Source organism: Tachyglossus aculeatus, chromosome X1 (assembly GCF_015852505.1).
Source record: "Tachyglossus aculeatus isolate mTacAcu1 chromosome X1, mTacAcu1.pri, whole genome shotgun sequence".
In the NCBI taxonomy this organism is placed as follows: Eukaryota; Metazoa; Chordata; class Mammalia; order Monotremata; family Tachyglossidae; genus Tachyglossus; species Tachyglossus aculeatus.
Window position 1 is genome coordinate 130,181,299 of NC_052101.1, and position 13,719 is coordinate 130,195,017.

Here is a 13,719-nt window from a genome sequence, read left to right on the forward strand (position 1 = left end):
CTTAGAACCCTTCAGCTGAGTCTCAATCTTGCCACCACACTGTCTTTATGCCTCGTAAAGGATGCACCATCCTCTTAATTCTGCTGTCCATCTCTTTGTCTAGCTCTGCAATAGAGAAGCAGCATGGCCTAATGGAAAGAGCATGGGGCTGAGAGTCAGAGCACCTGAGTTTTATTCTCGGCTCCACCACTTGTCTGCTCTGTGACCCTGAGCAAGTCACTTGACCTCTCTGGGACTCAGTTTCCTCATCTGTAAAATGGGGATTCAATACCTGTACCCCTTCCCATTTTGACTGCAAGTCCACGTGAGTCAGAAACTGTGTTTGATCCAATTGTATTGCACCTACCCCAGTACTCGGGAGATAGCAAGTGATTGACAAATACCACAATTATTATTGTTTTGCCCTCACCCTTTCCCCACCCTCCCATCCTTTCTCCCCATCTTCTCCCCTCTCCCTTCTCCTCCCCTCCCCCACTCCCTTGTCCTCCCCTCTTTCCCCTCCCCTTCCCATTCCATCTAGCAAGGGGAGAAGGGCTGACTGCAGGGGTAAGAGGACCCAGCCCAGAATACGGCCAGTATCAGTCGATTGTATTGGATAGTTTACTGTAGTCCAGATTCCCAGACTAACAGGAAGGGGGAACAAGCATTATATCCCCATTTCACAGATGAAGAAAAAACCGAGGCCCAGAGTACTTCATTCATTTTCCTGAGGCTGCTCAGCAGTCCAGGGGCATTGATGGGGCTAGAACCTGGATCTCCTGACACTCAAGCCCATGCTCTTTCATTCAGGCGTATTTATTGACTTTTTCCACTAGGCCACACTGCCCTACTTTCATGTGAAACCTGAACAGACTGTCTAAAATAACAAGTTTGCATAGGATCCCTCTGAAAGCAGGTCCTGTCTACATTGATTTCATACCAGAACAGGTGGGTTCAGTTTTGTCGCAAAATTACTGATGTACCAAAATGTCTAGAGTGCTCAGTGTAAGTCACCTGTCTTAGTCCCTCAGCCAAATAGTCATGACAGGAATTCTTAGGAGGAAGGTCTCTTCAGGGCTATTAGAATTGGATTTCATTTGCGATGACTTCTGTCTATAAAATTCCCCCACCGACTGGGGAATAGTCATAAAGTAGGAGGCTGAAGGGATCAGTAATCACACCCTCTCCAGAGAAAATTCTCCTTCAGACTGTATGCCATTCCCGGGTTTGGCTAATTGGAAATCATTAAGAATAACCATAATCCAGAGCTGGAGATTTGCTATTTCGTTTTTATAAAGACATATTTTTTCCTTCCAGTGTTTTCCCTTTACCAGAAATATGTCACGCCTGTTCCTCGAACGAGAGAGTTTGGCATTTTACTTTGTTTCCGGGAAGTCTTTCAGAAATGGTACTGGTGCCGGGGCACTGTGTCCATAGTCAAATCAAACTATTTCCTGAGTACCTACTGTGTGCAGAGTACCATACTAAGCACTTGGGAGAGGACTATAGAGTTAGTAGTCACGAGCCCTGCCTGCAAGAAGCTTACGGCTTAGTGGGGGAGGCTGACAAGAAAGGATATTACAGATAGGAGGAAGAATACAGTGCATAAGATGCCTAGGTAAGTTCTACTGGGAGTTGTGAGTGAGTTGGGGGATTAAAGGTGGGGAGGTGAGAGACTTTCTTTGTTTTGTTTTCATGGTATGTACATATCTATAATTTTATTTATTTGTATTGATGTCTGTCTCCCCTACTCTAGACTGCAAGCCCATTGTGGGCGGGGAATGTCACTGTTTATTGTTGTACTCTCCCAAGTGCTTAGTACAGTGCTCTGCACACAGTAAGCGCTCAATAAATACGATTGAATGAATGAATGAATTTGTTGAATGCTTACTATATGCCAGGCACGGTACAAAGAAGTGGGGGAGATACAAGATAATCAGGTTGGACCCAGTCCATGTCCCACCTGGAGCTCACAATCTTAATTTCCATTTTACAAATGAGGTAACTGAGGTAGAGAGAAGTGAAGTGACACACCTAAGGTCACACAGCAGACAGGTAGCAGAGCAGAGGTTAGAACCCAGGCCGAGTTCTCTCTGCTAGGCTACACTGCCTCTTCTTACTGAGTGCTTACTGTGTGCACAGCACTACACTTAGTGCTTGGGAGAGTACAATTCAACAGAGTTGGTAGAAATGTTCCCCATCTACAGTGAGAGAGACATGAGTGCAGCATAATAACAATAATAATAAGAATCATAATAATAATGGGATTTGTTAAGAGCTTACTATGTGCAAAGCACTGTTTTAAGCACTGAGGGTACAAATGAGGTAATCAGGGTGTCCCTTGTAGGGCTCACAGACTTCATCCCCATTTTACAGATGAAGGAACTGAGGCCCAGAGAAGTTAGGTGACTTGCCCAAAGTCACACAGCTGACAAGTGGCAGAAGCAGGATTAGAACCCATGACCTCTGACTCCCAAGCCCGGGCTCTTTCCACTAAGCCACGAGCATAGGGAGTAGGTTGCTTCTAGAGGAATGAAGCATACGAGCTGGGGCATATCAGGGGAAGAGCATGGAGCGATAAGAGGGATAGAATGGATTGAGTTCCTGAAATCCAGTGGTCAAGAGTTCCAGCTTGATGGGAAGAGGAAAGGTCAATCATTGCATAAATCATAACAGTTATTATTGTGGCAATTGTTAAGTGGTTACTATGTGCCAAGCACTGTATTAAGTTCTGGGGTAGATGCAAGATCAACAATCAGTCAATTGTATTTACTGAGCGCTTACCTTGTGCACAGCACTGTACTAAGTGCTTGGGAGAGTACGACACAACAATATAACAGACACATTCCTTGCCCACAGCAAGCTAAAAGTCTAGAGGGGGAGATAGACACCAATATAAATAAATAAATTACAGATATGTATATAAGTGCTTTGGGGTTGGGACTGGGGATGAATTAAGGGAGCAAGTTAGGGCGACACAGAAGGGAGTGGGAAAAGGGGAAATCAATCAATCAATCAATTGTATTAATTGAGCGCTTACTGTGTGCAGAGCACTGTACTAAGCGCTTGGGAAGTACAAGTTGGCAGCATATAGAGACAGTCCCTACCCAACAGTGGGCTTACAGTCTAAAAGGGGGAGACAGAACAAAACCAAACATACTAACAAAATAAAATAAATAGAATAGATATGTACAAGTAAAATAAATAAATAAAAAGAGTAATAAATATGTACAAACATATATACATATATACAGGTGCTGTGGGGAAGGGAAGGAGGTAAGATGGGGGATGGAGAGGGGGACGAGGGGGAGAGGAAGGAAGGGGCTCAGTCTGGGAAGGCCTCCTGGAGGAGGTGAGCTCTCTGTAGGGCCTTGAAGGGAGGAAGAGAGCTAGCTTGGCGGATGGGCAGAGGGAGGGCATTCCAGGCCCGGGGGATGACGTGGGTTGGGGGTCGACGGTGGGACAGGCGAGAACGAGGCATGGTGAGGAGATTAGCGGCAGAGGAGCGGAGGGTGCGGGCTGGGCCGGAGAAGGAGAGAAGGGAGGGGAGGGAGGAGGGGGCGAGGGGATGGACAGCCTTGAAGCCGAGGGTGAGGAGTTTCTGCCTGATGCACAGATTGATTGGTAGCCACTGGAGATTTTTGAGGAAGGGAGTAACATGCCCAGAGCGTTTCTGGACAAAGACAATCCGGGCAGCAGCATGAAGTATGGGCAGCAGCATTTCAGCATTTCAGGCTGAAATGAGGGCTTAGGGTCTCACATGAGGCTCACAGTCTAAGTAGAAGGGTAAGCAAATACTAAATCCCCATTTTGCAGGGAAAGGTAAGGAGACTTGCCCCAAGATCACACAGACAAGTTGAGGAGCCGGAATTAGAACCCGGGTGCTTGGACTCCCAGACCCCTGCTCTTTCCAGTAGGCCACGCTGCTTTCCAGTGTGCAGAACTCCAAAGAGGGCAACGGATAGTACACAGCTGTGAAACTGGAGTCCCTCAGCCTGGCTCAAGTCTCTGCCAAGACCAGAGAATCTCCAGTCAGGTTGGAAAGACCCAAAATGGTGGTATCTAGACTGTGAGCCCATTGGGTAGGGATTGTCTCTATTTGTTGCCCGAATTGTACTTTCCAAGAGCTTAGTGCAGTGCTCTGCACACAGTAAGCACTCAATAAATATGAATGAATGAATGAATGAATGAATGAATGCCTGTTCTTCAAAGCCTGCACCCTGCCAGCTTCCCCACCAAAAATTGGCCCCTACGCTCAGCTGGACTAAAACCAAATGATTGGACTGGAAAAAAAAAACTGTTATGGAAGAAAAAACAAGTCTCTGTCATAATTACTCAGCTCTCATCTTGACTGTGACTTTGCTTGTCTAGACACAAAGTGCAAGACCATTTCTCTCCTTCATTCAAGATTGAGTCCAAATGTGAAATAATCCAACACCCTCTGTTTGGAGGATGTGTTGTGTGAATAGATTCCAGATGATTTTTTCACACATCCTTCTAAGGACCTTTAAGAAGTCATGTCAGGGAAGGACTAAAGGTAAAGCAAACCCAATGAATGGAATGGAAGGCTCAGCTTCAGATGTTTGAAATGAGTGTGCAGCCTGGAAACCTGTTCTGTAGCTCTTGAAGGAACATGATAATTTTGCAATCAACACTTCCCCTCCCTCCATTCAACCGAGATGGAGTCTTAATTGGTCCCTTTCCTTGGCCTGCTACTGTAGTTTAGCATAAGCCACACAGTAGTCCTGAGCCCTTGCCTGTGATTGACAGTTGGGAGCCTGTACTAGACAAGTGTGGATGAGGCAGGGTTTATACTGAACCCCGGGAAGCAGCATGGCTTGGGGGTAAGAGCACGGGCCCGCGAGTCAGAGGACCTGAGTTCTAATCTCGGCTCCGCCACTTGCTTGCTGTGTGACCTTGGGCAAGGCAGTTCACTTCTCTGTGCCTGTTTCATCAACTGTAAAATGAGGTTTCAAAAAATACCTGTTCTCCCTACTCCTTTGACTGTGATCCCCATGTGGGGCAAGGCCTGTGTCCAACCTGATTATTGTGTATCTCCTCAGTGCTTAGAACAGTACTTGAGATGTAGTTGGCTCTTAGTAAATACCATAATTATTCATTATTTTAGCAGCACAGCACGGGCTTTTTAACACTGTGGCTATTCCCAGGAGGTAGGTAGGTGAATAATAAAAATTGGGTGGGCTCACAAAGACCCAGAAAAATGACATGGCCAAGATCGGCCTGGCTCTTTGGGTTCTGTTCCATGTTCTGTGATTTTCTCCTTGTCTAGGACAGTACCAGGACAAAAGAAGGACTCAAAATGTCAGCTGAAAAGGCAGCATCCAGTTCAGTCGGCCTGGGGTATTCCAGTTTTTGAGAAACTCTGAACAGCAAGAAGCTGTGGACCACACTGATAAGCAAGAGTCAGATAAGCTAGATGGGGGTTGTAATGACTGCCATTCATTCCAGTCCAGTGGTCTTCCTTGTTTTGCACCTTGCGGCTGTCATTTGGGAGATCGATGCTGATGACACATCATAGCTAGGTGGGTAATGTCACGTGACTGGTTCCCGGCCAGCTTTCTAAAACCAATCGAATCTTGACTGCCGAGACACCAAGGAGAGAACAGTGGCAATAGTTCTATGGGCCAAAGTTTTTAGTGGAAGAAACCAGTCAGAGGTTTGGGGAAACAACAGACTCCCTGAGAGTTGGGACCGACGCCATGTGTTTCAGAGTCGACCCTCACAGATACCGGACAGGTGCCTGGGAGGTCATGGATTTTACACCAGCCACATGGTGCGGAAGTCTACCCCAGGTCACCTGAGCCTAGGACGGGTAGCTGCGGGGCTGGGGGAGGGAAAGACCAGTGGACAGAGCGATGCAGGATTCAGGCTGAAAGGCCAGGAGGGTTTGACTCTCCCTTTACCCCAAGTATTTCTCCCCCAAGGAACCGGAAGACATGGAAAAAGACAACATGAAGCAGAGTTGGATAGCAGAATCCCATTGCTAACTAAAAGCGCATCCAGCAGACTCAGATGCCAAAGGGAAGATTTAGAGAGACATATGCGAATGTGTCAAATCCCCATGTAACTCAGCAACTAGTTTGCCAAGATAACAATGACCTGGGTATTACTAAGGATTCCCTGAAAATTCTCTTGTCTTCAGCAGAAGCAGCGTGGCCTAGTGACTAGTGTGTGGGCCTGGGAGTCAGGAGGACCTGGGTTCTAATCCCGGCTGCACTACTTGTCTACTGTGTGACCTTGAGCCAGTCACTTCACTTCAATGGGCCTGAGTTACCTCAGCTGTAAAATGGGGATTAATACTGTGAGCCCCATTCTCCTCTTCCCCCTCTATGAAAAATTTTAGCTATCTCCCTTCATTAGGCTGTAAACTCTTTAAGGGCAGGTATCATATAGTCTACCTCCATTTACTCTCCCAAGTGCTTAGTCCAGCTCTCTGCACATAGTAGGGCATCCAAAATATCATTGTTCCTTTTCCACTCTTTTCTCCCTCCCTTCAGCATCACCTATGCACTGAAGTTCTGACCCCCAAAGAACTTTGATCTCACCCCATCCCTCCCAGGATTTGTGCATATATTCTTATTCTCTGTTGCTTCCCTACCCATAATTTATTTTAATGTGTGTCTCCCTGACTAGATTGCAAGTTCCTCGAGGGTTGGGATTGTATCTCCCTACTCTAGTGTTCTCACTCAAGCACTTATTATTTTTATTATTATCATCATTATTATTGTGCTTGTTAAGTGCATACTATGTACCTTGTACCGTACTAAGATCTGGGGTAGATACAAGATAATTGGGTCCCACATGGGACTCACCATCCAAGTAGGAGGGATTTGGATTTCCTTCCCATTTTACAGATGAAGTAACTGAGCCACAAAGAAATGCAATGACTTGCCCAAGGTCACACAGCTGGCAAGTTGTGGAGCCGGGATTAGAATCCAGGCCACTAGGGCCACACTGCTCTCCTAGTAGTTCATTATTCAGCATACAGGAAGGACTCAATAAATACCACTAATGGATTGATGGAATCTGAACAAAGACACAGACTCCGCTGTGGCACCTCTATGGAAGAAACATTTGAAACTACCTCCTCAGTTTTTCTCATCAAGATAAAGTGTTGAGAGAAAACCAGCTGTTCAGGAAAACACACTGACAAATTGCAACCGTCTGAATGGACTCACGATTTCTGGATTTTGGGCAGGTTTCTCACCAAATCAAATGACTCCAAAAGAGGCAGCTTAGCTCCCCAAAATGAAGTGACTTCCCAAGGTCACACAGCAGATGAGAGGAGGAGCTAGGATTAGAACCCAGTTCCTTCTGCCTTTCAGGCCCATGCACTATCTACTATCTACTAGACTACTAGACAAGGTCTATCTAGTAGACTATGTTGCTTCTCACTTCTCTCTGCCTCAGTTTACTTCATCTATAAAGTGGGGATTGAGACTGTGAGCCCCATGTGGGACAACCTGATCACCTTGTATCCCCCCCAGCACTTAGAATAGTGCATTGTACATAGTAAGCACTTAACAAATTGCATCATTATTATTATTATTATTATTATTATTATTATTATTATTAAGGCTGTGAGCCCCATGTTGGATATGGACTTATAAAAAAAAGATGGAATTCCTTGTTTCCAGTTTTATACCAATACATAGGTATTTGACATTTGACAACTGCATCTTTCATTGTCCAGTTCCTTAGGAAGTGAATCACATATCGGCACCTTATCTTCTAAGAATTTTCTAGTCACCAGATGGGAAAGATATAAAGCTGATGAGTATGCAGACTGATTGAATATAGTGTCACACTTGTCTCTGTTTGCTAATTACAGTATTTATGGAGAAGAGGAATGGCCTAGTGGAAAGAGTATGGGCTTGGGAGTCAGAGGACCTGGCTTCTAATTCCAGCCCCACCACTTGTCTGATGTGTGATTTTGGGCAACTCACTTAACTTCTCTGTGTCTCAGTTCCTTCATCGGCAAAATGGGGATTCAATACCTGTTCTCCCTCCTACTTAGATTGTGAACCCCATGTGGGACCTGATTATCTGCCCCAGTGCTTAGTACAGTGTCTGTTACATAGTGAGTGCATAATAAATCTTGTCTCGTTTATGCTGTCGAGTCGATTCTGACTCGTAGCGACTCCATGAACACATCTCTCCCAGAACACCCCACCTGCAATCATTCTGGTAGTGTATCCATAGAGTTTTCTTGGTAAAAATACTGTAGTGGTTTACCACTGCCTTCTTCTGCACAGTGAAATTGAATCTCCTCCCTTGACTCTTTCCTGTGCCTCTGCTGCCCAACACAGGTGAGTTTTGACTTGTAGCAGATTGCCTTCCACTCACTAGCCATTTCCCAAACTAGGAATAGAATGGGTAGGCCTCTACTTGACTCTCCCTTCCGTGGCTGAGACTGGTACAGTACTGGAAACTCTCCAGCTGCGATCCTGAGAGGGGAACTTAACAAATACCACAATCATCATTATTATTACTACTACTAATTAAACACTTATTAATAATAATGGTGACATTTGTTAAGCGCTTACTATGTGCAAAGCACTGTTCTAAGCGTTGAGGGGGATACAAGGTGATCACATTGTCCCACGTGGGGCTCACAGTCTTAATCCCCATTTTACAGATGAGGTAACTGAGACCCAGAGAAGTTAAGTGACTTGCCCAAAGTTACACAGCTGACAAATGGCACAGCTGGGATTGGAACCCACACCCTCTGGCTCCCAAGCCCGGGCTCTTTCAATCAATCAATCAATCATATTTATTGAGCGCTTACTATGTGCAGAGCACTGTACTAAGCGCTTGGGAAGTACAAGTTGGCAACATATAGAGATGGTCCCTACCTAACAGTGGGCTCACAGTCTAGAAGGGGGAGACAGAGAACAAAACCAAACATATTAACAAAATAAAATAAATAGAATAGATATGTACAAGTAAAATAAATAGAGTAATAAATATGTACCAAGATATAGACATATATACAGGTGCTGTGGGGAAGGGAAGGAGGTAAGGCAGGGGGGATGGAGGGGGGAGGAGGGGGAGAGGAAAGAGGGGGCTCAGTCTGGGAAGGCCCCCTGGAGGAGGTGAGCTCTCAGTAGGGCCTTGAATGGAGGAAGAGAGCTAGCTTGGCAGATGTGGGGAGGGAGGGCATTCCAGGCCGGGGGATGACGTGGGCCGGGGGTCGATGGTGGGACAGGCAAGAAAGAGGCACGGTGAGGAGATTAGCGGCAGAGGAGCGGAGGGTGCGGGCTGGGCTGTAGAAGGAGAGAAGGGAAGTGAGGTAGGAGGGGGTGAGGTGATGGAGAGCCTTGAAGCCGAGGGTGAGGAGTTTCTGCCTGATGCGTAGGTTGATTGCTAGCCACTGGAGATTTTTGAGGAGGGGAGTAACATGTCCAGACCATTTCTGGACAAAGACAATCCGGGCAGCGGCGTGAAATATGGATTGAAGCAGGGAAAGACAAGAGGATGGGAGATCGGAGAGGAGGCTGATACAGTAGTCCGGACGGGATAGGATGAGAGCCTGAATGAGCAGAGTAGCGGTTTGGATGGAGAGGAAAGGGCGGATCTTGGCAATGTTGCGGAGCTGAGACCAGCAGGTTTTGGTAACGTCCTGGATGTGAGGGGTGAATGAGAAAGCGGAGTCGAGGATGACACCAAGGTTGCGGGCTTGTGACATGGGAAGGATGGTAGTGCAGTCAACAGTGCCATCCACTAAGCCATGCTGCTTCTCTAATTATTAATTATTATTAAGAATAACTATTATTAGGTACATGTTAGGGCGGACACAACCCAAGCAAGACAGAGAGCAGGGATCCTATCCCCATTTACCGATGAGGAAGATGAGGTTCAGAGAGTAGTAATAGTGGTAGTAATAGTATTGATTAAGTGCTAACTTTGCAGCATCCAGTACTACATCCTGGGAGAGAATGCACAGGTGACAATTAGACACAGTCCTTGCCCCTTGAGGGGGGTCTCATAATTTAAACTACCATTTGCCCAAGGTCGCCCAGAGCTAGGAGAAGAAGCCAAGTCTCCTGACTCCCTATCCCATGCTCTTTCCACTAGACCACACTGCCTCCCTGATATCCCTTTCGCCCTAAGAGTACACGGCCCAGAGTGTGTCAGAGGTTCATCAGAATTCTGAGCTGATGGGGCAAAAAGGAACTGAGAATCTGTATAATATCCCTTTTTTTCTCTTACCTTTTCAAAACTCAGAGTGATATGGAGATTATAATCAATTTCCCAGGCAACCATGTCTTTCGTCTTTAAATCTCTCTTTCATTTCATGGACTTCAAGATCGCCAATTCAAGTCTCCACCACAGGTCTCTCTGCCCTCATCCTCTATTCTGTGTCATTTGAAGAGCCAGTGAAGGCTTTTATTTTTAGCTGACAAGTTCCCCAAAGGCTTTACAGAAAAACCTAGTCTTTGGCTCACTACATATATGAAGTTTCTGAATTTTAGCTATTCAGACCTGCTTGTAATTGCCAGAGAAGTCAACGTGGGGCCATCTTCCCTCTTAGACTTTTAGCATTGAAATGAGTTTTAGGGGAAGAAAATTGACTTTGAGTAGAGACCAAAGGGTTAAGGAGTTATTTGGCACAAACTGGAAGGGGATTTACTACTATGAAGAAGAAGGAAAATGAAACCAGGTTTTCACCACCAACCCCTGAATTTCAGTTGGCTGTAAACATTGACTGACATCTTGTTATGGTTGGAATGGGGACTGGTTGCATGTGAAGCAGCATGGCTGAGTGGAAAGAGCCCGCGCCTGGGAGTAACAGGATCTGGGTTCTAATCCTGACTGCGCCACCTGCCTGGTGTGTGACCCTGGACAAGTCATTTCCTCCCATAGATTTCCTCTGTCTCCACCCAGGAGCATCAATCCCCAGGGGAAGAGAAGAGTTCAAATAAGTGCCATAGTGATGGCTTTTCCATTTGGATTTGCTCCAGAAAGGAGAAAACTCTTCCAGGGAAATGATGATGCTTTGTAAACATCATGAGGTCTTTTCTACCTGACAGATCTCCCCACGCCACCCAGAATGCGATTTTCCTCCTAAATGATCTAGATCTCAGGGGCTCCCACTTAGCAGTGGTCTTTTCAATGGCCTTTCCAGAGTCACATCCACACCTTTGTTCCTAGAAATTTCAAGCCAGTGACTTTCCTGGGCCCAAATGCCCAGGTATGGACCAATTAGCCTTCATTGGAGAATAGTCAACTACAAGGAGGGGCGGGTGTCAGGAGCGGATCTTCCCTGCCCATTACTCCCCAAGCATCTGCAGTCTTTTAACCTTCAAAGGACTTCACAGTTCAAGTCGCTAGGGGAGTGAGAATCAGTTGTTCTCCTTTGCACTGTTGAATGTCATTAAATATGGATATCACTTTAGAAAAGCAAATTTGCTTTTTTCTCTTGGTTCAGTGGAACAGAGCTGAAAAGGGGACCAAATGCATGTGAAACAGCATGGCTTAATGGATTGATCAAGGCCCTGGGAGTACGAGGACCTGGGTTCTAATCCCAGTTCCGCCACTTGTCTGCTGTGTGACCTTGGGCAAGTCACTAAACTTCTCTGGGCTTCAGTGACCTCATCTATAAAAATCGGGATTATAGCTGTGAGCCTGCCAGGGGACATGGACTGTGTCCAATCTCATTAGTTTGTATCAAGCCCAGCGCTTAGTACAGTGCCTGGCACATGGTAAGCTCTTAACAAATAGCAGTAAAGAAACAAAAAATGTATGAAGGCAACACATGCCCACTTCCGATCAGTGTTTTAGAAAGCTAGTCACAATCCCTGCAGAAATTCACAGTTTCCCCTTGGTTGAAGAGATTTGGGCTGCAACTCACACTGAAATGGTTTCTCCTTTTCTGATTTCTATTTGCATCATATTAGCATAATATAGAAAAATGGGAAGTAAGCGAATGATTTTTGCCATAACTGAGCAGGAATTGGATCGAAGATGTGCAGTGCGGCCTGTTAGCTTAGTGCAGCTCCAACACAGCCTGGTAAAATGATTATAAATGTTTTTTTCCTCCATTAAGAGTTTATCTTTCTTTCTATTTCACACTTATGTACAGACACTGAGCAGGGTGTACTTAAATATACATTTTGATTAAATAAAAACTATATCATCGAGAATACACGTATATATATTTGTATATGTATATATGGATATATATATATATATACATATATATATATAGATATATATATAGATATATATGCACACATGGTCTAAAATGCATTTCAATTAGGATTTTTAAAGTGTGCTTAGTGTCTTATCACCCATTCTCTCTGTGACCTTTTTCTTGTCATAATTCACTTTACATGGAAGTTTATCCCACTAATCCTGCTTTAAACGGCATTTCTTTATGTTGTTAAGACATCCTGATATGAGATCAGGCTCTTGGAAAATCATGCTTGCCTCATTAATGTGAGTTATAATGTGACTAAACTGTGGCTCTTTGATCTTAAAAGCCTTTTAAGTGAAGAACATCATTTGTATTATCTCAAATATTTCCAGGTAATCCAAATTGAGTTTTAAGGCTGCAGTAATTTAGCATGAGTGATTCACATTTCAATTGGGCTACCATAAACATTTATGTTATGAGTTTTCAGGTTCTGGGAAGAGAAGAGCAGCATGACTGCTAAAAAGGCCTGGGATGTGGAAGAGTTGCGATGATAGCTTGTTTTGTTGTCTGTCTTCCCCTTCTAGACTGTGAGCCCGTTGTTGGGTAGGGACCGTCTCTATATATTGCCAATATTTACTTTCCAAGCACTTAATACAGTGCTCTGCACACAGTAAGTGCTCAGTAAATACGATTGAATGAAAGAATGAATGATGATAGATTTCTGTAACCCTTGGATGTGCAGGTATTCAAGGCTGGGACTTTAACTTATAAGTGATTCCATGCCCACAAGGGAAGAAAGCTGCCCACCAGTGGGTAGCACTTTGTGTGTGTGTGTGTGTGTGTGTGTGTGTGTGTGTGTGTGTGTGTGTGTGTGTGTGAAAGCATGTGCGTACACTGGGTGTGTAACTGATTTTTTTGTTTTTCCATCCTTTCGCTCCTGCTAGTTGTATCTAGGTTTGTCCTCCTGCTTGCATTGTAGGAATTCAATTCATGCCTGTCTTCTTTTTTAGATCAATAGCTCCTTGGGTCTTTCCCTTTCATTGTACTTTTCCAAATACCTAGTGCTGTGCATTTCCTTCAGTAGGGTTTTGGATTATTTTTTAATTACATTTGTTAAGCTCTTACTATGTGTCAAGCACTGTTCTAAGTCCTAGGGTAGACACAAGTTAGTGAGAAGCAACATGGACTAGTGGGGAGAGTACAGGCCTGTGAGTCAGAAGGATATGGATTCTAATCCCAGCTCTGCCAATTGTTTGCTGCATGACCTTGGGTAAATCACTTCACTTCTCTGTGCCTCAGTTTCCTCAACTGTAAAATGGGGATATCTGTTTTCCCTCTGATCTAGACTAGGGGCCCCATGAGAGACAGAGACTGTGCCTCACCTAAATAACTTCAACCTACACCACTGTTTTGAACAGTGTTTGATGCATTGTAAGCGCTTAACAAATACCACTAAAAAAATCAGTAGATGCTTAATGAATACCACTACCATGACTTCTAAAGTAGAGAGAGGTCCAAGCTAGGGATTCCTATGAATTCAGTATAGTTCTTTTTTTATGGTATTTGTTAAGCGCTTAGTA

The 13,719-nt window shown here is 44.8% G+C and overlaps 1 non-coding gene across 1 annotated transcript; it reads right to left on the reverse strand.

Annotated features, from left to right (window-relative positions):
* Positions 1-8,319: 8,319 nt before the first annotated feature.
* On the reverse strand, positions 8,320-8,457 carry LOC119920108. The gene has a single exon (XR_005447873.1). It is a non-coding gene; the product is annotated as a small nucleolar RNA SNORA7 (small nucleolar RNA).
* Positions 8,458-13,719: the final 5,262 nt, after the last annotated feature.